This window comes from Cherax quadricarinatus, chromosome 34 (assembly GCF_038502225.1).
Source record: "Cherax quadricarinatus isolate ZL_2023a chromosome 34, ASM3850222v1, whole genome shotgun sequence".
Lineage (NCBI taxonomy): Eukaryota > Metazoa > Arthropoda > Malacostraca > Decapoda > Parastacidae > Cherax > Cherax quadricarinatus.
This window is the reverse complement of record NC_091325.1, coordinates 33,792,135-33,808,400: the sequence shown is the minus strand read 5'-3', so window position 1 is coordinate 33,808,400 and position 16,266 is coordinate 33,792,135.

Below are 16,266 nucleotides of genomic sequence, written 5' to 3'. Positions count from 1 at the left end.
CACATTATTACTCAGAATGCACTTCAGTGAAAAAGAAGCACACCCCGGGAGTCTCAAAACTCCAGACCGACGCGTTGGCTAACGCATCGGTCTGGAGTTATGAGACTCTCTGATCGCGGGTTCTAACCCCACCCGTGGTATGGTTTGTTTGCAGTCGTGTCATTACGATTTCGTGAGTCACTTCAATGAATGAAATTATATAAAAAATAACACGATAAACATATTATCACTAAACCTAATAACGTCCAGGAGACACCGAAGAGATGAGTGACTTTCTTCTCCAGAATATTAGCAGGGATGTTTGAGCCATCAGCTGACATTTGTTTACTCCCATGACTGAGAGTGCGCCATCTGTTGCCCCCACTAGTATTGTGCCTTTTAATGGCACAATACCCTGACTGGATCAATTTACAAATATCGCGCACATAGGAAGAAAGGCTTATGACGACGTAGAGGTCGGGCCGATACGTCGCCAAAAGCTTCTTTCACCTATTTGCGCGTTATTTGTGTATTATGCCTTTTAAAGGTGAGCGCGAAATCTTTGAAAACACTTCTGTTTTCACCTGTTCTGTCGCGTCTAGAAGCAACAACCAACTTAGCACACAATTTATATGTATTAAATTGTGGCATGGAGGCGGTGAGAGAAAGCAAAATGCAGAATCGGGCACTGCATTGTGTTACTGAGGGGACAGCAGTTGAGGTGGTGTGTTGGTGGGTGAGAGAGAAAGGTGAGGATTAGGCGTGGCAACCAGGGAGGAAATGAGTAGGTGTTACCTGGAGAATCAAGTAGCATGGTTCCACAGTATTTCCTCACTCCACCTCAACGATTCGAAATAGGATAGCTAGCTGTGATTGGAGGCGGGATGGAACGCCAGCCCACTGGTGCGAGCTGGTTTCCCACCGTCCGGGTACATTCCTCAGCCATGTAAGGTATAACTTGGCTTTGCTGCTGGCACACTTACCTTGATTAAATTGTAATTGTCCAGTATGTATCTAGATGCTCTCGTTCGCTCCATGCACAATCAGGATGTCTTGCAGTTTGGAGGAACCACACCTTCGCGATGAGGTCTCACACATGGATGAAATATACACAGGAAGGTGCGAGGGGAAACTGTATGTATGGGACTCATATAAAATGGAAAATTATAATCAACATTATTCAAAACTTCTCAAAGCTATTATTAAGAAACACTATCTTTGAAAGTTTTAAGTCAGTCTGAAGAGGCATTCTCCTGTTATGACACAGAAATCAATACAACAGCACTTGAAATTTGAAGCCGCTTAGAAATTGAATTATCAATTTGAGATTGAAGTTTTGAAGGAAATAAAATGAGGCATTCACTAATTAATACAAGAAAACCAGTAATTCAGTTTCCAGTGTAATTTAATTTTCATTAAAAATGGCATATTGTGGCCTACAGTGACCCGAGTTAATATAAGATTCATCAGATTTTCAGATTTAAAACGGATCAGAAAGGCCATTCTACAGTAATAATCCAAGAATAAATTTGTTTAATGAACTGACAGTTCGAAAATATTTCTTTCACAGAATCAAGGTAAAGCTTCCTTTGATAAAAGCTCATCACCTCTAAAAATCTGAAGGCGACCAGAAGATGAATTCTCTATTTTCTCCATATTCCAGTAATTATAAGTATATTAGCTATTTATCCTGCATAGTCTAAGTCAGAGGGGGGGGGGGACCTGCGCCTTCTGAATGAATGATTCTTCTTAACGCTATTTTAAAATAATTAATTTTTACAAAATCACTGACATTTTGCTGTATATTTAGTCAAAAATTTTTGAATGCCGCCTTATTAGATTACAGCTAAGTTTAAGACTTCCAGGAAATAAGATTTTGAGATTTTTAAATTGAAGTCCAGTTTCAAGTGTAACTTTTATGCTGTTGTTAAGGAGCAGTTTGCATCCTATACACATGTTTGCATGGACTTCTTGTTGCAAAGTTGCAAGATATTGCAAAATTGTATTTATCATAAATCCCTGGGATTTTTACAAAATTGGTAAGTTGTACAATGTTCTAGTCAACATCAGATGAAAGATAAACATTTAGATTATCTAGATTTCAATCTTTCTTGTGAGAAATATCAATAGATTGCATTATAAAAAAATTTGAAATTTGTGATTTTTTTATTTTTTGGGCATTTGTTGTGAGAATAAGAGTCAATAAAAACAAAATGGTAAACCATATTGCAAAACAACTTTGAAAACTATATAGAACCATCATTTATAAATATTGTCTGAAAAAATCATGACATTCTTATTATTACTCTTCGAAAAAATGTGAAACAAATGTCAATAACTTATTCCTGAGATATTCAAGTTTTTTTCTATAAAACTCTATGGAGATGAAATACCAAATCTGAGCGTGTTGCAAACCCCCATAATTGTTGATAACCCAGAGTGAGCGTGTTGCAAACCCCTATAATTGTTGATAACCCAGAGTGAGCGTGTTGCAAACCCCTATAATTGTTGATAACCCAGAGTGAGCGTGTTGCAAACCCCTATAATTGTTGATAACTCAGAGTGAGCGTGTTGCAAACCCCTATCATTGTTGATAACCCAGAGTGAGCGTGTTGCAAACCCCTATAATTGTTGATAACCCAGAGTGAGCGTGTTGCAAACCCCTATAATTGTTGATGTTAAACCCCTATCATTGTTGTCCCCAAGTGGCGTTTCAAACCCTATCATTGTTGAAAAAAAACCCCCAAGGAAAAGTGAACGTTTTAACCCTATCATTGTTGATCACCCAGGTGGGGGTTTGCAAACCCTATCTTGTTGAAAACCCCGATGGCTGTTGAAAACCCCAATCATTTTGATAACCCAGGTGAGCTTTGCAAACCCTAGCATTATCACCCAGAGTGGGCGTTTAAACCCCTATCATTGTGATAACCCAGGTGAGCGTGTTGAACCCCTTTTCCCCAAATTTGTTTTGGGATCCCCCCAGGTAGCGTTTGCAACCCTATCATTGTTGATCACCAGAGTAGCGTTTGCAAATATCATTTTTTTGTAATTGGTAAGCGTGTTGCAAACCCTATCTTTTTGATAACCCAGGTGAGCGTGTTGAAAACTATCATTGTTAACCCAGAGAGGGGGTTGAAAACCCTATCTTTGTTGAAAACCCCGAGTAGCGTTTAAAAACCCTTTCATTGTTGATAACCCAGAGTGGCGTGTTGAAAACCCTATCATTGTTGATAACCCAGGTAAGCGTGTTGAAAACCCCTATCATTTTTAAAACCCCAGGTGGGCGTGTTGCAAACCCTATCATTGTTATAACCCAGGTATTTTTGAACCCCCTATTTGTTAAACCCCAGATGGGTTTTGCAACCCTATCTTTTGATAAAAAAAGCGTTTGAAAACCCCCTTTTTGTTGATAACCCAGGTGGGCGTGTTGCAAACCCCTTCATTGTTGAAAACGAGTGGCGTGTTAAAACCCCTATCATTTTTGATCCCCGGAAAAGGTGTTGAAAACCCTATCATTGTTGAAAACCCCAGGTGGCGTGTTGCAAACCCCCTATCTTTTTGATAACGGGGAAGGAGCGTTGTTTTCAAGCCCCCCTTTTTAAAAATTTCATTTTTGGGTTAAAAAAAGAAAAAAACCCAAGTGCCCGGGGGTTGGGGCAAAAAAAAAAAAAACCCAGGTAAAGGGGGGTTTCCCCGGGCCAATAAATTGAATACCCCCCATTGGCAACTGGGGGGCACCCCCGCCCCAACCGTGCTCTTCCCCCCCCTTTAGTTTTTCCAAAAAACCCGTTTTGGGAATTTGAAATTTTTTAATCATAAATTTTCCCAAAGTTTTAAAAAAAATTAAAAACCCCCAAATTTAGAAACCCCAACCTTTTTTCTTTTTTCCTTTGAATAAAGGCAAAAAAAAAAGAAGAAACCTTTTTTTTTTTTAAAACAAAAAGAAAGAAAGAACTTTTTTTTTTGCAAAACAGGGGTTTACTTGTTTTTTTGGGAACAGGTTTCCTTGTGGAACCCCCCGGGTTTAGACCAATGGGAAACCCCCCCAAATTAGCCCAATGGCCCTTGCCCTTTTTTGGTTTTTCTTTCTCCACCAGGAAGGAGCAGGGGGGCACAGACCCAAAAAGGGCCCTTAGTTAAATTCTATTTTTTAAACCCCACCAAAACCCAATTTTCATTATTTTTTTTTTTAATTAAACCTATTTTTTAAAACCTACCCACAATTTTTTTAAAACCCTTTTTTGAAAACTTTTTTACTAAAGGTTTTTTGGGTTCCTTTTTTTTCTTTTTCACAACTCAAATTACCAAACCAGTATTTTTTTCCCCTATCCTTTTTTTCCCGAATCTTGAATTTTTTCCAAAATTTTTTAAAAAACCCGAAAATTTTGCTTTTTTTTTTCCGTTTGGCTCCCAAATTTTGGGGGGCACTTTTTTCCCTCCTTTAAAAATTTTTATTTCCGGGGTTTTTTTCCTTTTTAAATACCCCTCTATCATATCCCCCTAATTCACCCTTTCTAAAAATCAGATTGGGTCCTCAGTCTACCCTCATGGGGAAGATTTCTGATACATGGGGATCATTTTTCCATCCTCCTCTGTACTTTTTTTGAGCAATATCCATTCTTTCGGTGACCGAACGGCAGCATAGTCTAAATGAGGGCCAAACCCAAAGGATATATAGAGTTGGCAACCGGGACTTCTATTATTTCCTTCAGATAAAACCCAAGGGTTTTTGCAGGCCCTAATGCACTGTTGTCTTGGTTTTAATTCTGCAAACCCAGAACCCTTCCCTTTTTCTCAGTAGTATTAAGATTACTTTATTTAGTTTATTGGGAAAGTTTTCCCGGCCAACTTTTAAAATTTTTTCTTTTGTCAATAAATCCATCTGCCTTTACCTTGCATAGTCTATTCAAATCACCCTGGAGTGCTCTAGTGTCCCATTAGAATGGATTGGGGCCTTTTTTGTCATCACAAATTTGCATGTCGCTATTTTTTCCCCTCATCTATGTCTTTTAAAGTAAATTGTGAACAACAAGGGGCCCCAACCTGACCCCTGGGGAACACCGCTTTGACTTCCCCAATTCATTTCTCCCCATTTTCAAGCCCCTCTGCTGTCTGTATGTCAGCCATGCCTCCCCCGGAAAAAATTTCTCCCCCTATTCCTTCCCTTAAGTTTCCCTAAATAGCCTCTGTGGGGAACTCTATAAAAAACCCACTGAGTCCATATCCAATATTATTCTTACATGATCACCTCCTCAAACATTAGAAAAAAGTTAGTAAATTCATAAGACAGGACCCCCCTTTGAAAAACCGTGTTGAGATTCATTAATAATCTGTCCCATAATCAGAATTCTTCGAAATTTTTTTTCCCAAAAAAATTTTCCATTGGGGGTGGCTTTTGGTCTAGTTCGAACCCAAAGGACCTGTCACCTGCCTTGTAAATAGGTATTACATTTGCCATTTTCCATATCGGCACTATGCCAGTTTTGAAAACTTATAAATACCACTGATAAAAGTTAATGCCGTGAAACTTTGGGTTTCTTTATTGGACGTTTCGCCATCAGTGGATTTATCAATACAGATTCTTGGACATAAAAAAAAACAGAAGAACTATATCAAAGATGATAATCAGTCCCTCAGCCTTAAGGGTGGTTTTTGGCCCCGTGCTTGGGTTCTAAAAAATTTTAAATAGGCTGAGCAGACGGGGCCCAAGTCCGGGTGGGCGGGATTCCCCGTAAATGGCCCACCCAAATTGATGGGTCAGTTGCAGTAGCCGTGAAGAAGATGATGTGGTGTCTCTGAACCCCCCGTCAAGGGTGAGGACTGATTACCTCATTTTTTATTAGTTCTTCTTTTTTTCTTATTAGTCAAAAATCTGTTTGTAAAGCCACTGGATGGCGAAACTCTACAAAAAAGATCCCAAATGTTTTGTTAATTTTCATACCATTTTTAGTGATATTTAAGTTTTAATGGTATAAAATTTCCCTCTTTACTTTCCCTTTAACCCCTTCAAACAGTTCATCAGGACCTGGGGATTTGTTAGGTTTTGTTTCTCTTTTGTCGAGGACCATGTCACTAGTTGCAATTGTACATTTTTTCTGTGATCTTTGCATAGTTATGTTATTATTATTATTAAAGATTCCCGGTATTCCCCCGGCCCGGGCCTTTTCGTGGGGGCCCCGGCCTTGGCCCCCTCTTTGGGTGTCGAGACCTAAAGTCTCCCATGGGAGGGCCAAGCCCTCCTCATCTTTGGGAAAAAGGCCCTAGCCATAACTGGCCTCTCTGTTCCTCCCCCCCCAAAGGGGACTAAAGGGGAAAGACATCTTGTGACTGAATTTGGGTCAACACCTACCCTGCCCGAAGTGGCGTTGTCATCTATTGCTAGTTTATTATCATCCTGTTCCCTTTTTTATTATTTCAAAAGATTTTTTAAAAAAACAAAAGAAATTAAAAAAGAAACAAAATAAAAATTTTCAACATGTTGAAATTTTTAAATTTGAAAACCTTTTTCCAAATTTTTTTTTCAATTTTTAAAATTTTGGGAATTTGGGGTTCCAAAAAATTCCCCACCGCTTAAGTTAAAAAAAAGCTTCTTTAATTTTTAAAGACTTGGTTAGGGAGAAAATAACAGGAAATCTAACTTTTTTTTTTTGAAATTAAAAATTTTAAATAAAAACACAAATTTTCACATGAGCAGATAAAACTTATGACATTCTTCTTATGGAATGTATCAGCCTTAATATTTCGAAGCAGATCAGAAGAAACATTCTTGAACTATTGAATCTATTTCAGTACGACAGTTTATTTTAATAAAACTGGGAAATGGAATTCAAAGGAGTCCAGTAATAGCCTGTATCTTACGCTCAGCTTAACGCAGCAATCATTAAAGTTTGAAACTATTAGGAAGAGGCATTCTCCAGTTATTAAAAACATTTAATATATTTCGTACTGTGACTGTTTAGTATACTGACAAATTTGCAACTGCACTAAATGAACTTATTGGAGAGTATTCTGTGTGTGACAGAGACAGATCAGCCATTAAATATTACAAGTAAAAAAATTTTTTTAACATGATTTATACATAAATTTTTCAACTGTATTCCAAAATTAATTAATTTCACTTTGTGCTCTCATCGAGTTACTGTATATCTAACTTTTTGAAGTCATGCAAGAGAAGCTTTGGAATGTTAGGAGCGTTATTCCAGGAACTCTGACTGGTCTCTGTGACATTGATCTTATGGTTCATGCACACACCAACAGTTGCATGAACCCTTTCCATGGGATAGTGAACGATGGATTAAAAGCTGAATCTGATTGGATAAGACGTTCGGAAGATATTAACGCAACTTAAGTGGAATAACAAAAGACAAAAATCAGTCAACTGCTTAATGGTCTCTCCTTTGGGGTACCTACAACCCAGTACTTAAGGTCTTTAGACGACCGGAAGAGACGTTCTTTAGTTATTACATGGAAAGCCGTTTCTCAAAATAATGGGAAATTAAAAGTTTGGTGACTGGAAAGGCACCTTGTAGTTATTGCTAAAATACAAATATTTGAAGTTATTTATTTTGTTAGCAAAATTTCGAATATGTATCAGCACAGTCTAAACCTAAGGTATCATACTTCTTCTTGTATTCATAATAAAAGTGTACTTTAGTACCATAATAAAATACTCCAGACGCAGGAACTCGATTTATTGAAAGGCTTTACACAAAGCTTGATCACAACAGTCATTTTAGAATCTCCCGTGAGGTCCATCTTACCGTCTTACAAGATCTGCCCAACAATCACGCCATAAATAGCCACACAACAGACAAAAGAAAAATCGTTTAACGGTCTCCATGAATAAAAAGGGAAGACAATCATGGTTTTAAAATAAAGGAAAAAGGTACATGTACAAATGTACCCTCGAATAACAAATATTTTTATTTCATAAGAACATAAGAAAGAAGGAACACTGCAACAGGCCTACTGACCCATGCGAAGCAGATCTATGTCCCCCTTCCCGGATTAGCCCAGTGGCCCACCTAATCAGGTCACTTCCATTTAAGGAAGGAGCACCGCATCAGTCCTAGTAGCACAAGCTAGTCAGGTCCAACTCACACCCACCCACACCCACTAATGTATTTATCTAACCTATTTTTAAAGCTACACAACGTTTTAGCCTGAATAACTGTACTCGAGAGTTTGTTCCACTCATCCACAACTCTATTACCAAACCAGTGCTTTCCTATATCCTTCCTGAATCTGAATTTTTGTCAACTTGAAACCATTGCTGCGAGTCCTGTCTTGGCAGGAAATTTTCAGCACACTATTTACATCCCCTTTATTTATTCTTGTTTTCCATTTATACACCTCGACCCATTCTGTTCTGAATACAACAAGACAAGCTCCCAGTGCATGCAATCCTTCAGTCCCAGACCAACACACAGATATAGACGCCTAAATAACAAAAAAAATAAAAAGAAAAAGGCACAATACTGTGAATGGATCAATACAGAAATAACCCGCATATAGAAGAGAGGAGCTTACGACGACATTTCGGTCCGACTTGGACCATTTACTAAGTCAGCTCAAGTTGGTCCAAGTCGGATTGAAACGTCGTCGTAAGCTCCTCTCTTCTATGTGCGGGTTATTTCTGTATGGACAGTCAAGATACGAGAGCCTGGCACTCCAGTGACACTTATAGTGGGTGTTTTAGCAATACACTTGTCACAGCTCATCGTAACCATCAGCTCCGCTCGTTTTAAACAACACACTGGGGGACACACTGGGGGACACACTGGGGGATACACTGGGGACACACTGGGGGACACACTGGGGGACACACTGGGGGACACACTGGGGGACACTGGGGGACACACTGGGGGACACACTGGGGGACACACTGGGGGACACACTGGGGGACACAATGGGGGACACATTGGGGTGATCTCCTTAACATGATAAACGACACACGCATCAGAAAATAAAAAAAAATCGTAGCTCTGCAGTGTTGTTCTCCACCCCCCTCAAGGGAGGTTTCTTGAAGCTGGTGAGGGGTTCTTGATCTAGGGAATTGGATCTGTGCTCTGGTACCCTGAACTGAGGCTGAATACCTTCCATCATCACCCCCACATGAGCTGTATAATCCTACGGGTTTAGTGCCCTCATGATTATAATAACAATATATTATTCACCAAGGTGCCAGTTGCACAAGTCTTTGCAATAATTTGAGAATGTCTCCTCTAATCGACTTCAGACTTTCACTGCCGTTTTATGTCAGAGGAAAAGTCACCTGGTAGATAAACTGTGATATCAGTTTTTGTGCAGTCTTGAGAATGCCTTATAGTATTGGCCCTAAATTTTCTAATCTGGTGAATGATATAAACAGATTACTATTGGATCATGTTGGTGATAATTTCCAATAACTTGAAAACACGTATTGAATAGCTACAAACTTTCAGTGCTAATAAATCCTACTAATAAAATTGTTTTTCTAATTGTTTTTGAATCAATTAATTTGAAGTAAGGGAGCTTAGAAGTAATCTCAGATAATTTCATTGCTAAGCAAGCTAACCTCAACCTGAGCATGTCATTATATGTTTTAGGTAAAGAAGGATCCTGCAGGTTTGATTTCTCAAGGAAAAGGGGGACAATTTTCTGTAGTAATGTACATTTGTTGTGTCTCTACATGCAGTATCTATCAGTTCGACAATAATAATACTTGTGTATTAACAACTATCATCATTAAACGCCAGTGAATTTTCTACAAAATGAGTAGTTTTCCATATATGTAATTATTCTCAGTGAGTCGTGAAAAAGGTTCATTGTGACCCATATGATACTACTTTTCGCTACTACTGACAGTGAATGAACGATGAAGTGCCCGTAGTGAAAAATAAATTATGTTTTAGCGAAAGTCTTTAAACCGACGTTTTGTCCAGAAACGTATTTTATCATTATTTATGAAGAAGAATTTCTTAATGAAGCAAAAATACATAAAGAACACTTTCTTATCATCTGCCCCTTCAGAAAGTTCTGCCACACCACATCCAGGAAATTCTAACAATGATCGTCATCTTGCCCTGATCGCAGGACTGATTCCTCCAATCTTTCAAAAATCCAATATGGACATTCAAAGACCATCAAACATATTAGCAGTAAACCCATTAAAGATATTACCAGCAAAACTATCAAATATATTACTAGACCTAATGAGCATAAGAATTCCTCAACAGGTTTCCAGCATTCCGTGTGGAGGATGTGATAATGTTAACATCAGAGTGACAGTGCGTGACCCTCAGCCTTGCCTCCACGAACATAAATCTGCTATCAGGATGGACGATATTAACAAGGCGTGGGTCGCACACACACCAATCTCCACTCACACATCATAAACCATGGAGCAGCACTACAGGTGCATCAGGAGGAAGACAAGCTCAAATGCAAGATGTAGGAATCAGCTATTTTTCTTACACTATTGAAGGTGATGTGCACAGTAACAGGTCTCAACCTTCATACTGTACATAATCTACATAATTGAAAGGTTTCCTGTGAGTTTAGCTCTGCATCTCAATTCCTCCTCTCTCCCAACACAACGTCTGGAGCTATGCATACTGTATGACCTGTCTGTATCACATTGATATCACTTATTACTTCACTTGTGACATCTCCGAGCCTGACGTCAGTCCTTCGTTTTCCCTTATAAGGTAATGCATCAATACATCTATTAAAAACACAGGTAATGAATGGCATATGGAGCAATAAACTCAGTAGTAAACTATAAAGTATATTTTGCCTTCACCCACTGTATACAGGTATGTACACTAGACAGAATAATAATTGTACACCACGGTGACAGATGGCAAAGCAGAAGCCAGATAGAGTGCACCGTACTCAACCAGCAGGTAGGCAAGTCTGCCAGTGCTTACGACAAGTTGCTTCAGCTTTGGCGGGCTTGCCTGTGATTAGTCAATGAACCAAGGTACTGATTTAACGATGGGTACCCTATCGATCGTTAAACCCTTAACACCCGGTTTACTAGTTGGGAGGCAGCCTATATGGGAGAGTGACATACGCCGAATTAATTGTAACATACTCTTTGCATGCCAGAGCATCTAAAAAATTTTGAATATCTGATAAAGTCCAGACCTGGGCGAAACATCGTATTAAAGGTTTCCCTGAAAACAGTGTCTTCCTCACTACCGCTAACAGGATGAACATATGGGGAACAGTAAACTAGCTGCCAAGTCAATCAAAATTACTAGCTTAAAAATTAAGTACACTAGCAACGGAGGCATCATTCATACCAACTATAATACAAAAGAAAATCTAGTGATACTAGTTATCTTACTTTTTCTAATTATTCCATAATTCTTGTTAACATTTTAAGAATCTTCGTTCAAAATTCATTTTGCACATATCAATTAAAAAAATGCCTGTGTTAAATATATAACTTCAGAACTTCCCAGTGTCATTATATTAATTTGTTATTGAATATCTTAGTTCAGATGACATTAAAAATATTGAAACTAGACAAATAATTGATTTTCACCTCATTTATGTTATTCATGTTCATATTTTGTGTTCATATACACTTGAGTCAACGAATCATCTATTATTTGAGAGGTTCCTAATAAAAATATTATAAAAATTAGTCACAATAAGGGACTAGAATAATTTAGAACTAATCCATATATTAAAAATAAAAAAAGAAGGCGTAGTTTCGGTCCGTCTTGGACAATTATCAAATTTCAAAGGAAAAAGAAAACAGGAGAAATACGAAAGTTAAAGTTAGTTGAAATCTCTCTTATTTTCAAGCTTAAAGCATATTGTTTTGTACTGGGTTTATACAAGATTTTTATAGCCCATCTCATACACCTGAATGAAGTACCAGCTCGTCGCAAGATGTCAGACTACTCCATTACTAACAAGACTAGTCACGTAGGACTTCTAGGGGGTAAGGGTCACGGGACGCCCCTTACTTCGATCATAGAATCCTTCTATAATTAAAGTGACCACCAAGAACGAAACTGTATTAATTAAATTTTGGTGTTATTGCATTACTAGTCCACTACCTTTAAAGATCAAGAACCTCTGTTTATTTAAAGTTATTAAAAAAAATAATGCAGGAAGATAATTTATGGAGAGAAAAGCGGAAGATTAGTCTACACATTAGCAACAAAAGACATAGATATTAACAAAGTTCATTTCACATCGCCACAAATTAAATCAATACAATGGACTACATATTACGTATTTTAATGACAGATGAGTACAGCCACTCTAATAACCGGTCTATCAGAGTTACAGTGCACAAGCATCCTAACAGAAATTCCTGGTATCCGCCCAGCGTTTCTTGCGGATTCCAGTAGCGGTAATTTAGTCTCCAGAGTTTCTGAATTTGGAAAAATTAACAAAAAGTCATATATTTATGTGAGGCTCCGGCCGAGCCATTAACTCCTGGACTTCCCACTACAAGCCATTCCTGTCAGCGATGCTTAGAACCAAGCTTTAAATCTCAGCTGTAAGTTGAGTCAGTCTACTCTATTTATTATACCCTCCAATTATTTTCTTATCTATGATGTCAAGAATCCTGCCTTCCAATCAACTGTATTTATTATCTCCTAGACGACAGCTACATGAATTGTGGCAGAAATGCCTAGTCCAAAACTAGATTTCAAAGTCAAAACTGGAAAATTTTGATCCAGAGATAAGTAATTACCTACTGGATCGTTGAGCGATTCAAAAAAATTATTATGAGACTGGTCCTTGAATGACTGAGAACCAAAGTAGACAAGATAAGATGATTTTAAAAGAAAGAGTCGGAGAAAAGAAGCAACATGTAGGAAGTTTGAGATGTATATAAGTCTCAAAGATGTGATGTTAGGCTTTCATAGTCTTAGGATAAAGTTTAAAAATTATCTAGACAAGGTTGTGGCATAAAGAGATGCCATACACAGTTTAGAAGATGTGATTGTTCCTCGGTTGTCGAGAGTTCCGAGAATCAACCCAATAGCCACAAATAGGTGAGTACAAGTTTTGCTTCACAATGCGCATCATAACAGTAAAATGTCTGGGAATAAATTTACCACTCCGAAGTCTGGCAATTCTGATAAAAGTAAAAAAAAAATATGTATATATCTGACTTAATGTCTGGCAACACCACTGCGTCTGCCGTTCCTAACATCCTTGGTGAAGCTTCTCACCTCTGCGTCTGCCGTTCCTAACATCCTTGGTGAAGCTTCTCACTTCTGCCTCTGCCGTTCCTAACATCCTTGTTGAACCTTCTCACCTCTGCGTCTGCCGTTCCTAACATCCTTGGTGAAGCTTCTCACCTCTGTGTCTGCCGTTCCTAACATCCTTAGTGAAGCTTCGCACTTCTGCGTCTGCCGTTCGTAAGATCACATCATTCACAGGAACACGTTCCTCGTCAGAATGATCGTAGAATATTTAGATTTTTTCACTCTTCTCCATAATGAAAGAACGAACCTGTGGTATTGAAAGTTTGAATATTGCACACCAGCTCATAAAATCTAAATTCAGTAAAATATACAAATATTTATGTTTGTTTGTATGTTTGTGTGCTCATGGAGGATTACTTAAAAAAGTATTTATGCAAACATGTTTGTTCGAAAGAACAAGTATATGAATGTATGTGTTTATGTGTTTACATATTTATATTTACGCATTTTTATGCTTGTGTGTATCTGTTTGGATGAATAACTATGCACACACACTCACACACACACTCACACACACAACTCACACACACACACGCACACACACATACACACACACACACACACACACACACACACACACACACACACACACACACACACACACACACACACACACACACACACACACACAGAGGACGCAAAGAGAGACACAGTGGGAGGAGGAGAGGGAGAGAACAGTGTTTGTCTACGGGCTCCAAGAAGTTGAAGGAGAAACCTATGATGAAAGAATCCAGGGGGAGAAGAAAGTGATCGAAGGTATCTTGAAAGCAATAGGAGAGGGAGACAGGACCCAGGTGGCAAATTTTCAGAGAATTGGGTGGTTGGCACGCAGAAGGAGATGGCCTGTCAAAGTAGTCTTCAAGGCAGAATTAGCTCGAACCAGGAACCTGCAGGAGAAAGCACGACTGAGGGACAATTCAGAGTGCCAGAGAGTGTATCTCGATCGCGACAGAACACAGGAGGAAAGGACGAGACTGAAAGAGAGGGTACAAAAAAGAAAGGAGGAACGGGAGGCATCGACGAGGACGAGCAGAGTCCAGACTCAGGTGGAAGGACAAATACACCCTACAGAGACAACCACAGAAGGACTCCAACCATGTGAGGGAAAAGTTCAATAGATAGGAGTAGCGAGGGAGTATATAGTAACAATAGTTTCATTGCCGGCTACTTGTTAAGGTAGGGTAAGTCAAGCTCCCGCTATTCCCGCCTTTTTTCCCCCAACCCGAAAGTGATAGTTTGACTGCCGGCTGCTTGTTAAGGTAGGGTCAGTCCAGTGGGGGTGGGGGCACTCTGCCCCCACCCCCACCACAAACCCCACCCCACACTGTGAAAACCCCAGTGCAGCTGAACAATCTCAACCAACACCCACACACTGTTCCCTCTGCCCCCACAGCCTACATCACAAACCCCTCTACCACAGCAGCTCCCTACGGGCACTCTGCCCTCACTCCCCACCACAAATCCCACCCACACCACAAACCTCCATAACCCCCCCAGGGCTCCCATCCCCCAACACCCATATTCTCCCAGGTCCACCGTGATAGACAAGAAGCTGAAGGTGTGGTACACAAACGCAGATGGAATAGAAAATAAATACGAGGAATGGCATGAAAGAATCAACGAGAAGTCCCCAGACATCATAGCAGTCACAGAAACGAAATTCACTAAGTCAATAACAGACGCAGTCTTCCCACCGGAGTTTCGAGAAAATAGAGGGCATGGACGAGATTGGAGAAAGGGACTACATAGCAGGCACAATTCAATCTGGGGAACATAAGGTGGTCATTGCAGTGATGTATAACCCTCCACGGAACTGCAGGAGGCCAAGAGAGGAATATGATGTGAACAACAGAGCGACGGTGGACATACTAGCTGAGGTGGCACGAAGAGCTCAAACGTGCAGAGCAAAGTTACTGGTTATGGATGATTTCAACCAGAGGGAGATCGATTGGGAAAACCTGGAGCCTCATGGGGGTCCCGAAACATGGAGAGCCAAGATGTTGGATATGGTACTGGAAAACCTCATGCATCAACACATCAGGGTTACTACCAGAGAGCGAGGGGAGGATGAAACCACAAGACTGGACCTTGTGTTTACCCTGAGTAGCTCAGACATTGATGACATCACATATGAGAGGCCCCTCGGAGCTAGTGACCACGTAGTCCTGAGTTTTGATTACATAGTAGACTTACAGGTGGAGAGGGTAACAGGAGTCGAATGGGAAAAGCCAAACTATAAAAGGGGGGACTACACAGGTATGAGGAACTTCCTGCGGGAGGTGAAGTGGGACAGAGAAATGGTAGAAAAGACAGTAAATGAAATTATGGAATATGTTACAACAAAATGTAAGGAGGCAGAGGAAAGGTTTGTTCCCAAGGGCAACAGAAACAATGGAAAGACCAAAGCAAGTCCTTGGTTTACCCAAAGGTGCAGGGAAGAAAAAACTAAGAGCATTAGAGAATGGAAGAGGTATAGAATGCAAAGGACCCAGGAAAACAAGGAGATCAGTCGAAGAGCCAGAAACGAATATGCACAGATAAGGAGGGAGGCCCTGCGACAGTACGAAAATGACATAGCATCGAAAGCCAAGTCTGACCCGAAACTGCTATTTAGCCACATTAGGAGAAAGACGACAGTCAAAGACCAGGTGATCAGGATGAGGAAAGAAAGCGGGGAACTCACAAGAAGCGATCAAGAGGTATGTAAGGAGCTCAACAGGAGATTTAAGGAAGTATTCACAGTGGAGACAGGAAGGACTCTGGGAAGACAGGACAGAAGGGGACACCATCAGGGAATATACCAACAAGTGCTCGATGACATACACACAACTGAGGAGGAGGTGAAGAAGCTGCTAAGTGACCTTGATACCTCAAAGGCAATGGCACCAGACAACATATTCCCGTGGGTCCTTAGAGAGGGAGCAGAAATGCTGTGTCACATTAACCACAATCTTCAACACATCCCTTGGAACTGGACAACTACGTGAGGTATGGAAGACGGCAAATGTAGTTCCCATATTAAAAAAGGAGACAGAAAAGAGGCGCTAAACTACAGACCAGTGTC